At 42.9% G+C, this 14,994-nt stretch overlaps 1 long non-coding RNA gene across 1 annotated transcript; it reads left to right on the forward strand.

Annotated features, from left to right (window-relative positions):
• Nucleotides 1-436: 436 nt before the first annotated feature.
• Nucleotides 437-13,151, forward strand: LOC116593874. The gene is made up of 3 exons (XR_004286976.1): nt 437-514; nt 993-1,037; nt 12,777-13,151. It is a non-coding gene; the product is annotated as an uncharacterized LOC116593874 (long non-coding RNA).
• Nucleotides 13,152-14,994: the final 1,843 nt, after the last annotated feature.

Consider the following 14,994-nt stretch of genomic DNA (forward strand, 5'->3'; position numbering starts at 1 on the left):
ACTACATTTTGGGGGCATTATAATTTGTTAGATGTAATTTGTTATAATAGATATCCACTGTGAATTATAAACTCTTGGAAAGTAGGATTCATGAGTTAAACCTATTCTACTTCAATTTACTGCATCAACTACCTTCCCACTTTGCCTGGGAGACTGGGATATAGTAAAATATCTGGTGAAATGTGAGAGCTAAAAATGACATTCCCCTTGAAATTCAGCATAATGTATCTGAATGAGGAAAAACAAGCTGTCAGTCAATCTATTTTGACCATTTTAAATTTTCTGAGGGAATTTAGGATTCCTTAGGGTGGAGTTGAGGACAAAGGGGTAGAACTCAGGTCTTAGGGTGAGTATTGGTATTTGTCATTCTGGAATCTCCCCGAATTCTCTGTTCTCAATTCTTAAGTGGAATATGTTCTTATGTCTGAGTATATAGGGAAGCTTTGGTAAATGGGGAGTTTCCAGTATCCTGTGGAAACTCACCTGGATAAAGGAAGTAAGACAATGCCTGGAGGTAAAGAAAAGGGTTGCTTCTCTTCACAGGATAAATTCAGGCACAGGTCCTTTCCCAGGGACCAGGGGAACACTACAGAGACAGCCAGAATGGACAGACTCAGCACACTGTGACTCTGAATGGGCAGGAATGGGCCTGAATGAGGAAGGGCAGCTCTGTAGGTGATATAGCAATTGATTGGAGACAGACCTGCTTCAGCCCCAAACTCAATATGATTAATTCAGTAGTCTCCCTTCATCTGCGGGGACACATTCCAAGACCCCCCACTGGATACCCTTAAACGAGATGGCACTGAGCCCTATTTGTACTATGTTTTCCTATATATACATATCAGTGGTAAAATTTAACTTACAAATTAGGTATAGTAACAGATTAACAAGTCATAAAATAGGATAATTATAACAACATACTGTAATACAAGTTATAAATGTGGCTTCTCTCTCAAAATATCTGACTGTACCACACTCACCCTTCTTAGGATGATGTGAGAAAATAAAATGCCTTCGTGATGAGATGAACTGAGGTACGTGACATAGGTTACTACTGATCTTCTGACATATTGTGAGAGATTCGTGGGCTTCTGGACCATGGTTGACTGCAAGTAGCTCAAACTGCAGAAAGTGAAACTGCAGAGAAGTGGGCTGGGGGAGGGGCTCCTGTGCAATGGATGTTGCCCGAATGAGCATCACTTTATTTCTGCACAGCAGGTTTCCATTCTTTTAGTTACAAGGTTGACTAGAGCCTCCAGAGTACACAGATTAGAAGGTCTGGACCTATGGTCTTCAGATCTCTGTGGTGGTGGATGCCAAGTGTGGGAATAGAGTTAGCTGGGGCAGGGACACTGGGAACTCAGAACTTTCACTTCCACCCACTCCTCCAGTACATGGTTCTCTTAGTTTAGACAAAGCTTATGCCTGGGGTCACCTAGGGTTCTGTGGGTGCTTTATTGGTCACCCTCAACAAGGGATGGTCTCTCCATGGATTTAAGATACTGGCATCTCCAGATTAGCAGGAAGGACACCTCACTTCTCAAAATTATATACAAGATACAGAAGGAGGAAGATATTCTAGATACCATCTAGCCAATGTCCTTATTTTACAGATAAGGAAACTGAGGCCCAGAGAAATAAAATGACTTGCCCAAGGTCATAGAACTAATGTGGGATAGAATCCAGGTTATCTTTATACTAAGGTCTTTTCATCATGTCACATTTGCCTTCACTCGAATTCCCATTTATCCTACTAACTCCCAACTTCAAGTTCTAGGTCACATTCAGAAAGTTCCATTTCCAGACCTTTCTTTTCCAGTGGAGGGGTTGAGATGAAGAACCTCTGCTACTGCTTTTAGATAGAATGTTATCCCCTTTCCCTGCCTCCCTTTCTCCTGTTGCTCTCAAGTGAGAAACAGAGTCTATTTCTCCATATGCACGAAGGCTTGCAGAAGTTCTGGGCTTCATTCAGTTTGTGGCAGGGGAAGCTGATGGGCACGATGCCCTGGGATGCCCTCTACTTTGGCAGGCTGACTGTAACCAACTAATGGTCATGGCTTAGTGCCCACTGGCAGGGAGAGTGCCCACCCATGCATTAACTTAGTGCCTGGCATCTAGAGATGCCAGATGGTTGGCTGGACACCTATGCTACCTCTTGGCCGCTCTGCTGGTCCTGGTTTGTGTCACTTTTAGGTTTGTAGATGTATGGGAATTTTATAAGGATGGTCTCTCCATGGATTTAAGATACTGGCATCTCCAGATTAGCAGGAAGGACACCTCACTGCCAACCTAGAATCTGTGCTAAACAGCAGACCTGGACTTCAGGAAACTGCTTCAAATGTCTCTTTGATTCCCCTCTCCCTATCTTCCCCCCACTGTAGAGTTTTTTGTAACCTGCTTTCCTAGCCTCATATCAAACTGACAACTCTTGGGGGCCTGGCTGGCTCAGTCAGATGAATGTGCTATTCTTTTTTTTTTTTTTTAAAGATTTATTTATTTATTTATTTATTTATTTGGCAGACAGAGATTACAAGTAGGCAGAGAAGCAGGCAGAGAGAGGAGACAGCAGGCTCCCTGCTGAGCAGAGAGCCCAATGCGGGGCTAGATCCCAGGACCCTGGGATCATGACCTGAGCTAAAGGCAGAGGCTTTAACCCACTGAGCCACCCAGGCGCCCCAGAATGTGCTATTCTTGATCTTGGGCTTGGGAGTTTGAGCCCCATGCTGGATATAGAGACTACTTAAAATAAGTAAATAAGGGGTGCCTGGCTGGTTCAGTCAGTACTCTTGGTTTCATACCAGCTCAGGTCATGATCTCAGGGTCCTGGGATGGAGCCTTGAACTGGGCTCCGTGCTCGGGATTCTCTCTCTCCCTTCTCTTTCTCTCCCTTCCCCTCTGCTTCTCCTTCCACTCGCACCCTCACTTTCTCCCTCTCTCTCTCCAATAAATAAATAACATTTAAATAAATAAGTAAATAACTGAAAAAACTTGAAAAAAAAGAAAGAAAGAACCCCCCCCCCGCCGCCCCAGGTCTTAGTCTGAGGTCAAAGTCTCCAAAAAAGGGAAGGAAGAGAAATAGGGTATAAGTAGGTTAGGGCACGTGGGGGCTGAGAAGAGTACCTTGTTTATTCTCTCCTTCAGGATTCAGAAGACTCTGGAAGCTACCTATTGCCTAGTATTTTCCATGGGAGTCCCCGAGAGCCTTAGACTGTATCTCCACCTGCTGGACGCCAAGGGGATCAACAACCCTGTCTCAGCTTTTTCTTTACAACATAGACTAAAACTTCACCAACATTCCACCTTTATTCCAAGGTTAAATTCTTCCTTCTCAGAATCTGTTAAGGCCACATTTTTCTCTCTAGGAAGACTGCCTTTTCAGAAGACTGGATTGTAGGGAGAGATGGGTACAATTTCCCACATTTGCTGTCCTCTCCCTATCAAAAAATTTCTCTCAGAGGCCTGATAAAGAGCCTCCCCTCCTTGCATCAGTTGTCCTAGGTGTGGGGTGGTCGAAATCTATGCCCTTTTCCACATCTGTTAACTCTGCCCACAAAGAGGAAGCAGCAGATAGGTGCGTTATACTTAGGCAAAGATCACATGACCCCTGTTAGGCCTTAGGGGCAGGGAGAAAGAAAAATAAGGAATTGCCCTTATTTGTCTCCATGTCCTCTACCTGCTTGAGATACAAGGTGTGTGTGTGTGTGTGTGTGTGTGTGCGTGTGTGTGTGTGTGTGTGTGTGTGTGTGTCCTCTCTCCTGTTCTCTTCATATTCATGGCGGTTCTCCTCTTTCCATGCATACTAGCAAAGAAAACTCTTTCAAACCCATTATCAATTCTTCAGTCCAGGTTGAAACCATGGGCTGGCTAATCCCTGAAGGCCCTGGGCTACATCTTCAGAAATGAAGGTCATTTATAAGTGGTGAAAACTCTCAAACGGATCTTTTATTGGTGAAATGGGACAATGTCAATAAATACCCTTAAAATAAATTAGGACATACAATAATAATATCAATCCATTGAGGGTATAGGGCTAGGAAAACAAATGACATTAGATCCTGAAATCTACTCTCCTTTCCCAGACTACAACATGCTCTGCGCAGATTAAGTAAAAAGCAGTCATTTCTTTTTTTTATTTTTTGGATGCCTGACCTTGACTGAAAGGGTGCCCTTTGTCTTTCAAATTTTTTTTTTTTTAGAGAAAGAGTGTGGGTGGGTGCGCATGGCTCGTGTGGAAGGGTGATGGGAGAGGAGCACAGGGAGAGAATCTCAGATAGACTCCTCACTGAGCATGGAGCCTGATACGGGTCTCATCGCATGACCCTGAGATCATGACTTGAGCTGAAACCTAGAGTCCAGTGCTTAACCAACTGAGCCACTCAGGTACCCCTCAATCTTTTTTTTAAAGTTTTATTTATTTATTTGACAGACGGAGAGAGAGAGGCAGAGCAGCAGAGGGAGAGGGAGAAGCAGGCTCCCCACTCAGCAGGGAGCCTAATGTGGGGCTCCATCCCAGGACCCTGGAAACATGACCTGAGCTGAAGGCAGACACTTAATCAACTGAACCACCCATGTGCCCCACCCCTCAAAAAAAATTTTTTTAAGAATATTTAATTTATTTATTTATTTCACAGAGCGAATGAGAGAGAGAGAGAGAGAGATCACAAGCAGGCGGGGAGGCAGGTGGAGAGAGGAGGAAGCAGGCGCTCTGCAGAGGAGAGAGCCCGATGCGGGGCTCGATCCTAGGATGCTGGGATCATGACCTGAGCCGAAGGCAGAGGCTTTAACCCACTGAGCCACCCAGGCACCCCCCTCAAATTTTTTTTACTTAAAGTTAGAAATCGGTACACCTGGGTGGTATAGTCAGTTAAGTGTGGGACTCTTGGTTTTGGCTCAGGTCCTGGTCTCAGGGTCATGGGATGAGCCCCCCCCATCAGGTTCTATACTCGGCACAGAATCTGCCTGAATTTCTCTCCATCTCCCTCTCTTTCCCCTTCTGCACACTCTCCTGCTGCCCCGTGTGCTCTCTCTCTCTCAAATACATGAAATCTTTTTTTTTTTTTTTTAGGATTTTAATTATTTATCTGACACAGAAAGAGAGATCACAAGTAGGAAGAGCGGCAGGCAGAGGGAGAGGGAGAAGCAGGCTTTCTGCTGAGCAGGGAGCCCAATTCAGGGCTCCATCTTCAGGACCCTGGGATCATGACCTCAGTCGAAGGCAGACGCCTAACCTCCTGAGCCACCCAGGTGCCCCCATAAATAAAATCTTTTAAAAACATTCAAAAGAAAGCAATCAAGGAATAAGTAAACACAGTGCATGGAGATAATGCTGTGCTGTCTGTACTTCCCACCATCTGTGTATTAGGGATCCACAGTTTAGTCACTGCAGCTAAAATGTATTGAGTGCTTACTGTTAACACTGCCAAAAACTTTTGTACCTTTTTTCCCATTTATATGTTTAAATGCTTTTGACTTGGCTACTGTTCCTTTACTATCTTCATGTTCTTAATCTTTATTTTGCTATACTGTTTGTGATTAGTGTGTGGAGTTTTTAAGGATCCATGAAGGACCTCGGTCCTGAAACACTCAAGTAGTGTTATCCTCCTTCTAAATTCCTAAAAACCCTTTACTCAAAGTAATATGTGGTTTGAGAAAGTTGACTGTACATAAGAATGATATGAGGTGTATTGTGAAAAATGGGTTCCTGGGGGCTGCTTCCAGATATTCTGATTCAAGAAGGCTGGACCAAAGCCCAGGAATCTGCATTTTAAAATAAGCACCCAAGTAATTATGAGGTAGGTATTTGGATTATGCTTTGGGAAACAGTGCCTTTGACTATAAATGGCCCGAGGACAGGGCTGTAAGTATAACAGATCTTCCTCTGTGCATCCCATTTAATTTGCTGCATGTAGCAATAGACGGGACATCAGAGTTTGTGTCATCTTTGGCTACAGACTACACTCTGCTCGGTCATGCTCATCTTATTTCCTGCTCCAAGAAGAGGCAGCCCTGTGGCCTCCCTGTTAGACGCTCTTGGAAAAGAGGCCGTGTTATACATTAAGAGGCTTTTTCTTTTGCTTATCTGCAATCTCTCTGTGCAAAGGTTTGGTGAAGGCTGTATACTTTGACATACTGGCCCTGGTGATTCTGTAGTCTTCACTGGAGAGGCCTGAGAAGAAGCTGTCATTTTTCTCTGCATTTTGAAAAGCACAATGCAGGGGCTGGGGTGAAGGGAGGAGAGCCTAGGGACTAAGCTTTAGTTGGTAAACAAGCTTTGAAGCAAACTAAGAAAGCACCTTAGCAGGGGAGAAATGAAGGGCTGCACGGGAAACAGCAGCATTCTCTGAAGAAAGCACCAGTTGCTGCCGGGTGTCTCCTATTTCGAAGGAAATAACTAGAAACAGTACTGGCAAACCGACCCTTGGCTACCACTGAAGGTTTGCCTGGAAATTGTGTTTTGAAAAGAAGTTTACATCAGAGAAGCAAGAGAATGAAGGGCAAGTCTTGAAGGAAAAGAAATTAGGCCAAAAGTGACAGTAAGCACCATAAATTGCCCTTAGAGATGTTGCAGGGACATGGGCTGTTTCATCTCTGGTTTGACGCAGCCTAGAGGCTGCGTTTTCAGTCCTTTTTATGATAAGCCTGGATTTGGAGGTTGTAAGGACTCTTTCTAGCTCCTAGAGTGAATAATGGTTCTTTAAAGAATTTCCTTTCCCAGAGTCATGAGTCTCTCATAATTTGTCTCCCTCTCTGATTTCTTCCCATTCAGCTTTCGCTCCCTTCTCCTGTGATTCTCTGTGCTATTTCTTATGGTCCACATATTTGTGAAACCATATAATTGTCTTTCTCTGACTGACTTAGACAGGGTCGCTGGAGGGGAGGTAGGTGGCGGGATGAGGTGACTGGGTGATGGGTATTAAGGAGGGCACGTGATGTGATGAGCACGGGGTGTTATACACAACTGATGAATCATTGAACACTACATCAAAAACTGATGAGTTACTCTATGTTGGCTAATTGAATTTCAATAAATAAAAAGTAGAGGATGTTTAAGGTTAAAAAAGATAATTTCTTTTCCCCTTGACATCTGGGGGCAGATTAACCAAAACTCCAAATTGGGAAATTAGGGAACTCCCCAGTTGCTCTGGGAGGTTTAAACACACTATATGTGATTCAGTATGGTGAAGGCAAAAAGCCTTCACTTTCTAGGTTATTTTCTTCCCACTACTTCTCTCACCTCAGCTAGATAGCCTCAGGGAATATTTTAAGGTTGACAGGAACATTTTAGAGAATAATCAAAAGTAAAGCAGCCCTAGAAATGCTTGTATAATCTTCCTCTTTAAACATATTTTTCAATTGATAACAAAAAAAACAAGAGTGTAGGGTTAGACTGAACCTTGGAGGTCATCTAGTTCAATCTTACTTTATGGGAGACAGGAATGAGGCACAGAAAGTTTAACTGATGTTTCCAAGGTTGCAGGGCTGGTCTTAGATGGAAGATAAGTTTGTACTGACTCTTAGTCCAACGTTACCTCTCGAGATCTCACAACCTCGAGATCAAGTTTATCCACAAACTTTATTTGTGGATAAAGTTTTATTGGAACACAGCCAAGCTTATCTGTCCATGTGCTGTCCCTAGCAGCATTCGCCCTTCATAGCCATTGTTCTCAAGTAGTTTTTGCCTGCCCCTGGCCACACAGTACTCAATACCGCAGCAACACACTTCTTTTTTTTAAGGGAGAGGGCAGGTTGACATATGGCATTTTTTCCCCTGGAACTTTGAAAGTTAAAAGTTAAAAAAAAAAAAAAAGTAAAAAAAAAGTTTTATTTATTTATTTTTAAAAAAGATTTTATTTATTTATTTGACAGAGATCACAAGTAGGCAGAGAGGCAGGCAGAGAGAGATGGAGAAGCAGGCTCCCTGCTGAGCAGAGAGCTGGATGAGGGGGCTCCATCCCAGGACCCTGGGATCATGACCTGAGCTGAAGGCAGAGGCTTTAACCCACTGAGCCACCCAGGCGCCCCCCCACAAAAAAAGGTTTAAAAAAAAAAATGGTTGGTATATTTCCTTTTTGCTTAAAAAAATACTGATATTGAGAGTGGTTTTTTTCCTGTTCTAAACCTTGACTGATGGGGCGCCTGGGTGGCTCAGTTACTGAAGTGACTGCCTTCGGCTCTGGTCATGATCCTGGAGTCCCTGGATCGAGTCCTGCATTGGGCTCCCAGCTCCATGGGGAGTCTGCTTCTCCCTCTGACCTTCTCCCCTCTCATGCTCTCTCTCACTCTCTCTCTAATAAATAAAATCTTCAAAAAAAAAAAAAAAAAAGAAGAAACCTTGACTGAACAGGCATTTAGAAGAGAATTATAACACAAGTTAATAAATGTGATTAAAGATAGTATGAACAGAGAACAGTAAGAGCTTAGATCAGAGAGCCTGGAATAGTAACTCGAGGAGGTAACATTTGAGTTGGAATTTGAAGGCGGAATATGCTAAGCAGAAAAGTGTTGGGACAGGGAGGAAACAAGTGCGTTTTATTTTATTATTTTTTTTTTTTATTTTTATTTTTTTTTAGATTTTATTTATTTATTTGACAGAGAGAGATCACAGTAGGGGAGAGGAAGGGAAGAGATCACAGAGAGAGAGGAAGGGAAGCAGGCCCCCCGCTGAGCAGAGAGCCCGATGTGGGACTCGATCCCAGGACCCTGAGATCATGACCTGAGCTGAAGGCAGCGGCTTAACCCACTGAGCCACCCAGGCGCCCCAACAAGTGCGTTTTAGAAAACAAGATGTGCCAAGGTATGGTCACTAGAGAGCACAGCATTAAGAGAGATGGTGAGTTCACTCTGGCTCAACTCTGAGCAGAGTCAGGAGACAGCAGGGCTGGAACAAGTGCAAAATGCAGTGAGATTAGGAATACTGCCTTTAGGGCCAGCAGACCTCACTCCAATTCTGTCTGGTTCCTCCATATAGCAATTAAGAAATTTTGGTCAGATCTCCTATATTCTATGAGCCTCAGTTTCTTTACCAAATGGGGACCTAATAAAATCTACTTCATGGGGTTATGTGGAATTAAGTTTGACAATGCATATAGTGTACTTTTTGTCCAGTACTTGGCACATATCAAGTGCTCAAAAGGCCTCTGCTGTGATCAGTAGGTAAACTGGGAATGGCTTACTAAACATCTTGAATGCTGTGCTAAGGCACGTGGCAGACAGATTGAAATGGGGAAAACCCTGTGGCTAAAGACTACTTGGGAGGCTGCTGTAAAAGTCCAGGCAGGGATGTTGATAGGAAATGAAGCAGTGGCAGTGGCGAGACAAGGAACTGGCCAGTGTCAGAAGTCATCTCTGGTACAGAAATGCTGGGATTTGGGGACTAACTGAATTTAAGCAGACTTAGATTAGTCATGTATGAGGAAGGTCTAGTTGGTAGCTGAAGCTCATGGCTCTCAAGTCTAAGGCCTGTATGAGGAAAGTGGCTTCAGTAATTCTTTTAGTTCTACTCCCTTGGGCATTCAAGGAACAGCAGGTGGTTTCTTGCGATGCTGGTGGGTGGGAGCCACATCAGTTTTACTTCTTGAACTGACAGCAGCTGTACAGTGGCTTCCTAATTACTCTAGAAGCAGTAAAGACTTTGGGTGCTGCTTCTGGAATTCTAGTCTAGAGTTTGTTTCGTCAGCCTTCCCAATGACTGTGTGATCCAGAACAAGCCCCTTCCTGCTTAGACTAGCTCAGTGGGTAATTCTACAAACAAACCTGGATCAATATGGGGGGACACAGTGTACATTTATTTTTATTGATATCTATCTATCTATCTATCTATTTTAAAGATTTATTTGACAGAGATCACAAGTAGGCAGAGAGGCAGGCAGAGAGAGAGGGGGAAGCAGGCTCCCCACCAAGCAGAGAGCCCTATGCGGGGCTCAATCCCAGGACTCTGGGACCATGACCCCAGCCGAAGCCAGAGGCTTTAACCCACTGAACCACCCAGGTGCTCCTTATTGATATATTTTTAAAAGATTTTAGGTAATCTCTACACCCAACGTGGGCTCAAACCCACAACCTCGAGATCAAGAATCTCATGCTTCACTGACTGAGCCAGCCAGGCATCCCTATTTTTACATTTATTAATTTATTTGGTGCATGGGGCTGGGAAAGGGTGTGTGTGTATTTTAAAAAACAAATGTAACCTTATTTTTATAGCTTACACAGTTCAAGATTAGACTATTAATGAAAAGTATAACACATATAAAGAAAAGAGTTAAAGAGAAACAAAATTAAGGTAAAGAGGGAATAATTTACGGAAGACAGTGGAGGATAGAAGTGGTGTATCAGGGGCGCCTGGGTGGCTCACTGAGTTAAGCCTCTGCCTTTGGCTCAGGTCATGATCTCAGGGTCCTGGGATCGAGTCCCACATCGGGCTCTCTGCTCGGCTGTGAGCCTGCTTCCTCCTCTCTTTCTCTCTCTCTCTTTCTGCCTGCCTCTCTGCCTACTTGTGATCCCTCTGTCAAAAAAATAAATAAGATCTTTACAAAAAAAAAAAAAAAAAAAGTGATGTATCATCCAGCCTCCAAGAAATCCCCCTAGTGATCCTTGTCTCCCGGTATTCATGTTCCTGTTAAATCTCCTTCCACGCTGACGAGGGCTCAGCTGTGTAACCAAAAGCATATTGTGGAAATGATGTCATATGATTTCTGAAGTTAGGTCATAGAAGAATTGACCATTTCCGTCTTGCTCTTAACTTACTCTGGAGGAAGGCAGTTGACATGTTGTGAAGACGCTGGAATTTCTGCCAACAGCCAACACAGATACGCCAAGCAAGTAAGTGAGCCACCTTAGGAGCAAATTCTCCAGCCTCAGGCAAGCCTGCAGAAAAATGCAGCGCCCGCTGACAGGCTGACATCACGACTGCAATCACACGAAAAACCCAAGCCCGAATTACGCATCTAAGTTACTCCCGAATTCCCTAGCCACAGAAACTGTGAGGGTAACAGAAGTTTATTATTGTTTTCATTCACTGTGCTTTGGGGAAATTTGTTATGCATCAACAGATAACTTAAATACACCAGGAAACAGTATAGGTAATGAGGATGAGGATAGCCTTGGAGAGGAATCATACCCCTGAAATAAAGGGAAAGTAGATGCTTTAAGAGTTTAGTCTAGGGATGGGAAAAAGAGGAAGTTAAGTTTGATGACCAGTATTTTCTCTAGAGAATAAGAGGCAAAGCTGTCTGCTCAATATGGGAAGTGGGAACTGTAAAGTTGAGAGTAATAAAAAGGGTGCAGTGGGGCACCTGGGTGGCTCAGTGGGTTGAGGCTCTGCTTTCGGCTCAGGTCATGATCTCAGGGTCCTGGGATCGAGTCCTGCATCAGGCTCTCTGCTTAGCAGAGAGCCAGCTTCCCCCTCTCCCTCTGCTGCTCCCCCAGCTTGTGTTCTCTCTCCTTCTCTCACTCTCTAATAAATAAATTCTTAAAAAAAAAAAAAAGGGTGCAGTGGTCATCAGGTCAATCTGAAAAAGCCAAACAGGAATGAGTATTTGAGTTAAGAAGTCATATATCTGCAGTGGAGGCAGCTGACATACTTCTGTGATTTTCTACCACTATGCTCAATAACTGAGAAGAAATGGAATGCAAGAGACGGTGCGTTTCACCTGACTTGGGAATTGGTGAAGAGAGATGGTAAAAGAACAACCGGGTCAAGAAAAATCAGTGTGCTGATTTAGGTCACTGAAGTGCCTGACCATGAAGTCCAAGCTGACAGACATGGAAATGAGCTCAGGAGGAAGCTCATAACCTGGGAGAATGAGAGCTTGCGGGAAAATTACCATATAGGGAAGCAGTATGGGTCGAGAAGCCAAAAGCAGTAAATTAGAAATTAGAAGTCCCAGGATATGGTCACAGCTAGTACTAACAAACCATGGATCCTTGGCTAAGATAACATGTTTGAGGCCTTTTTTTTACCCCCTCTACCCTGGGTTAAAGTACGGAAAATGCCAACTAACAGTGCTTGCCTACAGTAAGCACTCTGTAACTATAAATTGCTGCCGGTTTTAAAATTATATACTGGTTAATATACACATATGAAGGAAGTGTAATAAGATAAATACCAGGACTAGGGCACCTAGGTGGCACAGAAGGTTAAGTGATGGCCTTTGGCTTGGGTCATGATACCGAGGTCCTGGGATCGAACCCTGTTTCCCTCTCTGCCTGCTTGTGCGCTCTGTCAAATAAATAAATAAAATCTTGAAAAAAAATGAATACCAGGAAATCTACCACCCAACTTATTGAACAGAATATTAATGCACTGTGTTTTGTTCCTGATCCCATCCCCGCTGGCTTCTCCCCTGAAGATAAACACTGGCTTGAATTCTTCATTTATCATTTTCCTTTTTTTTTTCTTCATATGTTATGTCCCACATTTGTATAGGTCCCTTTTCTTCATATGTAAGATGGAAGCTTTGGATTAGGTACTCTCTAAGCTCCCTTCCAGGTCCAAGGGTATATGAGATATGATGGGTAGGCATCAAAATTACATATTTAGGGGCGCCTGGGTAGCTCAGTGGGTTAAGGCCTGTTTTCAGCTCAGGTCATGATCCCAGGGTCCTGGGATCGATCCCTGCATCGGGCTCTCTGCTCGGCAGGGAGCCTGCTTTCCTTCCTCTCTCTCTGCCTGCCTCTCTGCCTACTTGTGATCTCTGTCAAATAAATTAAAAAAATAAAAATAAAAAAAATTACATACCTAGTGGAATCATATTAATAAATGCTTATTTTTCAAGGGTTTTCTAGAGCTAAAACGGACTCTTCTGCTGAAATCTCCAATTCAACAAAAGGGTATCTCAATGGAATTTCTAATCCCAAGATCAAGACTTTCCATCACTTTCAATCTGCACCTCTGCTATAAAGTTCTACTCTAGAGAAAACCAACACAAGGAGCTAAATAATCTAAGCCCCTGACCCTGGCCTATGAAACCTGAAATCCAAGACTGAGGAAATGGAACTGAAACAGTTGAACTAAGAAAGCATATTTATTTCAACGACAAGTATTTTAATAAAAATGAGGAGGTATGGCTGGGTTCGTCTGCCATTTTTCATACAACCTGGATTTATTTCCCCATAAAAATGTGTGTGTGCCTGTATAAAATAAAACTAAACGTGTCTTCTTCATGTTTCTTCAAAGATTCTTATGCTATTTTAGTTTTTATATAAAAGTCTTTAAATAAGGTAAACACAAATGCAAATCTCCTGACCATATGGTTGTTATCCAGGGTTACTGTCTAGCCTAGGATGCTATTTTTCCTAGCTATTAGCATTCTGAACTTTTATATTTGTCTCCCCAGTTACCAAGTTTATGAGTTAAGTGAATTGCACCAGGCAGAGGAATTGCTATGGAAAGGGCAAATGCCCTATTCGTACACATGTCTGCACTGATCATGGTACAGATGGAAAAGAAAGTCACCTGAGACTGTGGGTATGGGTAACAGGTTCATGTGTCTTCAGGGGCCTCTCAAGAGGCCATGACTGTAAAGTAGGATGTGAATATGTTCCAAACCTTGATGGTACCAGAAAGACAGTGATCAAAACAATGAGTGGTAACTACAGAATTTTTCTCCTGGTATTTAGGTAGTTCTTTCTTCTATCCATGGAATTGGCACAAGAAAATAAATATTTTCTTACAGGTCTCCTTTCCAAGGCCAGTCCTGCTTCAATCATTTAAAATTTAGGATACAAATCACCTTGATTTTTATAACCTGCCTCTCTAAAAAATGGCAACAATAAACATAATGTTATCTCCTCAGTTTCTGCCAACTTTGGAGCTTAATACAAGCTGGGCACAGTACAAACTACAGGACCCCAGGAATGCCGGTATTTTACATATACATATGTATGTACATACATGTATATATGCACACACACACACACACACACGTAAAATACCGGCATTCCTGGGGTCCTATTTTGTCTGAGGTCAGGACTAACACAAGGAGCTACCAGTATGCCTCCACAATGAAAGAGTACTGCAGTGCATTATTTGAAATTAAATCCAGATACTCTCCATGTTTAGCTAGGTACAGCTACCCAGAGAGCTCAGCATAATCTTTACCTATACATGTTTATTCCTGGTGAGAACATTTGCAAACCACAATGGCACTTCCAGAACCCCTACAGAGAAAGGCAACCTTCCAAAAAAGCAAATCCTCTCCTTGGGGTAGAGTATGGAGGCCCTGGATAAAATGGAATTGCAGGCCTCAAAGGCTCTCTGGGCTGAGCTTTTGAAAAACACCACTGCATTTAACCTTTTAGCCATTAACGCTTGACTTTAACTAACTGAAATTAAAACAATATTCAGCTGCTTACCTGTCCTCATTCCAAAGGGAGGGCATTCCCTGAAAAAGAGGGTCTCATAGGTAAGTTAGTTTCTCCTCCCCAATTTTTCTAGTTTTTGGGAATCCAAAAATCGCCAGCAAATTAAATCTAGACTAGTGAATTCTAGGCCCAATAAACATCCTATGCCGTTTCTGACAGCTCCTGGACCAAATTGGCTGCTTTAATCATTAGTTTGTGAAAGAAACCACAGGACTGTTTATTTTGTGAGCTAACAAAATTAACACAGGTAGGCCTTGGTCTACAGTGAGTGCTGCTCCCACTCAAAAAGGTCAGACCTTTTGTGATTTTGTGATTTCTGTTTGATCCCTTTGTTGAGTTGTATTCAAGCAGCTAATTCTTTGCAATGAGACTCACAACCCTGCTTGTTTTCCCTAAACTAGGTAGGAGTTCTGGTTTATAAGTGTAGTATAATAGTTTTGTTCCATCATCACCCAAACAAATGAAATCTAAATGGTTTTTTTCCAGTAGTGAGACTATTAAATAACCTTAAGTTGGTTTGAGGTATTGACTGATACACAAATAACTAGAATTAGTGGCATATTGGGTGTTTTTTTTCCCTCCCTCAATACATTATCACCCTCTTCAGAGGAAATGGTCTAGGTATTCACT

This window comes from Mustela erminea, chromosome 6, assembly GCF_009829155.1.
Source record: "Mustela erminea isolate mMusErm1 chromosome 6, mMusErm1.Pri, whole genome shotgun sequence".
In the NCBI taxonomy this organism is placed as follows: domain Eukaryota; kingdom Metazoa; phylum Chordata; class Mammalia; order Carnivora; family Mustelidae; genus Mustela; species Mustela erminea.